The 4,796-nt window shown below is 38.3% G+C and overlaps 1 long non-coding RNA gene across 1 annotated transcript; it reads right to left on the reverse strand.

The window, feature by feature from the left end:
* Window positions 1–862: 862 nt before the first annotated feature.
* LOC113464589 (uncharacterized) lies at window positions 863–4,696 on the reverse strand. The gene is made up of 11 exons (XR_003389441.1): window positions 4,476–4,696; window positions 4,173–4,400; window positions 3,870–4,097; window positions 3,567–3,794; window positions 3,305–3,491; window positions 2,962–3,190; window positions 2,359–2,886; window positions 2,055–2,283; window positions 1,752–1,979; window positions 1,492–1,676; window positions 863–1,393 (listed from the first exon to the last, which is right to left on the reverse strand). It is a non-coding gene; the product is annotated as an uncharacterized LOC113464589 (long non-coding RNA).
* Window positions 4,697–4,796: the final 100 nt, after the last annotated feature.

Consider the following 4,796-nt stretch of genomic DNA (forward strand, 5'->3'; position numbering starts at 1 on the left):
ACACCTGTTCCCGTCCTTGAGAAACCGCCGCCGCGACAACGAGACCGAGACGGAACTTCAACTAGTCCATTCCGACACATAAGACGGAACGTCCAGGTCCATATCCCGCCGTGACCCCGCGACCCTCAAGGACTCACCCCCGAGACGCCGCAACGCCGGCCCCGCCGCCGCGACAACAGCGGACAGTCGCGATTGCGAGAATGGTCCGCGGCGGACGATCTCGCGAACGCTCAAGCGTTCAAAGATTGTTACATATAATACAATGATTCTTTTTTGTTATTCATTCAGGACTGACCCGGAGCCAGCCCCGTCCCGTTGACTGCTCTCCGCGATGGCGTTCGAGGGTTGTAGATAGTATCAGTCGTACTCATTATTTCGCGACACTACTCAATCATTCCCGCGATTCGATCCACTACCAAGACAGCGACCTTGAGAATACGCCCGGTGCGGAGGTCCGGCCAATTGGCGAACGCTGAGGTTCGTCGGCCTTCGACGCACTTTTTGAACCGCCGCGTCAGGTAAGCCCAACAGCGAATGGAACGCCGGGTTGGTCCCCTCAGACCGCCGTCTCCCATTCTAGGATAACAATCGATTTCCTCATATTACAGCTACCCTCGACCCATCTCCGTCTCTCAATGATTCCACCTAGATCTGCGTTTCAACAAACAAACAATCCGTGCCAACGATGAAATCCACTCTCCACGTCCAAAGTGGAAGATCAAGATCAATTAACGCATAAAGGTTTAATCAATAAAATGAACTACAACAATTTAACATAGAAACTTTGTAAAATTTTTATTTAAATAATGAACAAAGGACATAAATCATACAGTGAACGACAATCGTTTATTACATTACATCCTCTCGCACCATGACATCGTTATACCCTCTCATCACTCGCTTTTAATACTCAAACAACTCTAACATTCTTCCTCTCTTCACTTGCTGAATCCTCTCCCTTGTCGCAGTTAACAATAAATTCTTCAGATAAAAGAAAGAAACTATTCACCGCTCAACGTATGCAGAAAGCATCCTTCGTAAACAATCAAACATAACACTCCAACAACAACTACCGCAGTACTATCAAATATTCATTACAAACTATCAATCAAAGATTTCCAATAATCTCTCTATCATTTCTGCTTCGTAAATTTCTCTCCCTCATCAACCTCAACAGTGAGACCATTACGTACAAGAATTATTGACCTCTCAATATATATTCCAGCATCAACTTTCGCGGTCAAACACGTTCTCCTGTCATTGCTTGCATCGATCCAATCAAGTATTAATCCAAGACAGTAAACAAAAACTGCCAACAACCCCTTTCTCCTTTCCGCTTTCCTAGAAATCCTGGCTCTCATTTCCGATTAATAAAAGTTCGTTAGCTTGTCATCTGCAAAAATAACAGACCCCATTTTTGAAAGTTTTCACATCAACCATAATACCTTACCACCGTCAACAGCAAGACCATCAAACCTAAATAATATTCACCTCTCAATACGTTCGAGCAGCATCCTTCAGGGTCAGTCACCTTCTCCTGTTATCCTCTATATCAAGTCAATCGAATGTTTAGTCCATTACGTTGAACAGATGTCTCGAGCAACTTCTCTATTTTCCCATTTCCCAGGAAATCCTCTCTCTCCTCTCCAATTAATAGAAATTCATTAGCTTGTCAACTACAACAATTAAAACTTTCATTAAAATACCAGTACTCGACCTCGAATATTTCCATATCAATCCCAGTTCCTTACCATCGTTAACAACGAAGCCGTCAATTATTAATAGTGTATAACTTTCAATCTGCTCGAACGGCAACTTTCAAGATCAACCACATTCTCCTGTCGTCATCTATATCTGGTCGATCAGATGTTTCTAGTCCATTTCGTTGAACACATGTCACAAGCAACTTCCCTATTTTCCCATTTCCCAGGAATTCCTCTCTCTCATCTCCAATTAATAGAACTTCATTATCTTGTCATCTACAACAATTAAAACTTTCATTAAAATACCAGTACTCAACCTCGAATATTTCCATATCAATCCCAGTTCCTTACCTTCGTTAACAACGAAACCGTCAAATATTAATAGTGTATACCATTCAATCTGCTCGAACGGCATCTTTCAAGATCAATCCCATTCTCCTGACGTCATCTATTTCATATCAATTGGATGTTCTTAGTCAATTTCATTTGACAAATGTCACAAGCAACTTCTCTATCATTCCCATTTCCCAGGAATTCCTCTCTCTCATCTCCAATTAATAGAAATTCATTCGCTTATCAACTACAACAATTAAAACTTTCATTAAAATGCCAGTACTCAACCTCGAATATTTTCATATCAATCCCAGTTCCTTACCATCGTTAACAACGAAACCGTCAAGTATTAATAGTGTATATCATTCAATCTGCTCGAACGGCATCTTTCAAAATCAATCCCATTCTCCTGTCGTCATCTATTTCTTATTAATTGAATATTCTTAGTCAATTTCGTTGAACAAATGTCACGAGCAACTTCTCTATTTTCCATTTCCCAGGAATTCCTCTCTCTCATCTCCAATTAATAGAAATTCATTGTCTTGTCATCTACAACAATTAAAACTTTCATTAAAATACCAGTACTCAACCTCGAATATTTCCATATCAATCCCAGTTCCTTGCCATAGTTAACAACGAAACCGTCAAGTATTAATAGTGTATATCATTCAATCCGTTCGAACGGAATCTTTCAAAATCAATCCCATTCTCCTGTCGTCATCTACTTCATATCAATTGGATATTCTTAGTCCATTTCGTTGGACAAATGTCACGAGCAACTTCTCTATTTACCATTCCCAGGAATTCCTCTCTCTCCTCTCCAATTAATAGAAACTCATTAGCTTGTCATCTACAACAATTAAAACTTTCATTAAAATACCAGTACTCAACCTCGAATATTTCCATACCAATCCCAGTTCCTTACCATCGTTAACAACGAAACCGTCAAGTATCAATAGCGTATACCATTCAACCTGCTCGAACGGCATCTTTCAAGATCAAACACATTCTCCTGTCGTCATCTATTTCATATCAATTGGATGTTCTTAGCCCATTTCATTGAACAACCATCACGAGCAACTTCTCTATCTTTCCCATTTCCCAGGAATTCCTGTCTCACATCTCCAACAAATAGAAATTCATTAACTTGTCATCTACAATAATTAAAAATTCCATTAACACGTCAGTAGTCAACCTCGAATTTTCCACATCAATCCCAGTTCCTTGCCATCGTTAACAACAAGATCGTCAACTATTAAAATGCTCACCGTTCAATCTGCTCGAGCAGCATCCTTCAAAATCAATCATATTCTCCTGTCGTCATCTATATCTGGTCGATCAGATGTTTCCAGTCTATTTCGTTAAACAAATGTCACGAGCAACTTCCCTATTTTCCCATTTCCCAGGAATTCCTCACTCTCATCTCCAATTAATAGAAATTCATTATCTTGTCATCTACAACAATTAAAACTTTCATTAAAATACCAGTACTCAACCTCAAATATTTCCATATCAATCCCAGTTCCTTACCACCATTCACAACGAAACTGTCAAGTATTAATAGTGTATACCATTCAATTTGCTCGAACGGCATCTTTCAAGATCATTCCCATTCCCCTGTCGTAATTTATTTCATATCAATTGAGTATTCTTAGTCCATTTCATTAAACAAATGCCACAAGCAACTTCTCTATTTTCCCATTTCCCAGGAATTCCTCACTCTCATCTCCAATTAATAGAAATTCATTATCTTGTCATCTACAACAATTAAAACTTTCATTAAAATACCAGTACTCAACCTCAAATATTTCCATATCAATCCCAGTTCCTTACCACCATTCACAACGAAACTGTCAAGTATTAATAGTGTATACCATTCAATTTGCTCGAACGGCATCTTTCAAGATCATTCCCATTCCCCTGTCGTAATTTATTTCATATCAATTGAGTATTCTTAGTCCATTTCATTAAACAAATGCCACAAGCAACTTCTCTATTTTCCCATTTCCCAGGAATTCCTCACTCTCATCTCCAATTAATAGAAATTCATTATCTTGTCATCTACAACAATTAAAACTTTCATTAAAATACCAGTACTCAACCTCAAATATTTCCATATCAATCCCAGTTCCTTACCACCATTCACAACGAAACTGTCAAGTATTAATAGTGTATACCATTCAATTTGCTCGAACGGCATCTTTCAAGATCATTCCCATTCCCCTGTCGTAATTTATTTCATATCAATTGAGTATTCTTAGTCCATTTCATTAAACAAATGCCACAAGCAACTTCTCTATTTTCCCATTTCCCAGGAATTCCTCACTCTCATCTCCAATTAATAGAAATTCATTATCTTGTCATCTACAACAATTAAAACTTTCATTAAAATACCAGTACTCAACCTCAAATATTTCCATATCAATCCCAGTTCCTTACCACCATTCACAACGAAACTGTCAAGTATTAATAGTGTATACCATTCAATTTGCTCGAACGGCATCTTTCAAGATCATTCCCATTCCCCTGTCGTAATTTATTTCATATCAATTGAGTATTCTTAGTCCATTTCATTAAACAAATGCCACAAGCAACTTCTCTATTTTCCCATTTCCCAGGAATTCCTCACTCTCATCTCCAATTAATAGAAATTCATTATCTTGTCATCTACAACAATTAAAACTTTCATTAAAATACCAGTACTCAACCTCAAATATTTCCATATCAATCCCAGTTCCTTACCATCGTTAACAACGAAAC

The sequence above is a fragment of the Ceratina calcarata genome, unplaced genomic scaffold (assembly GCF_001652005.2).
Source record: "Ceratina calcarata isolate Rehan_Ccalc_2016 unplaced genomic scaffold, ASM165200v1 scaffold1218, whole genome shotgun sequence".
NCBI classification, from domain to species: domain Eukaryota; kingdom Metazoa; phylum Arthropoda; class Insecta; order Hymenoptera; family Apidae; genus Ceratina; species Ceratina calcarata.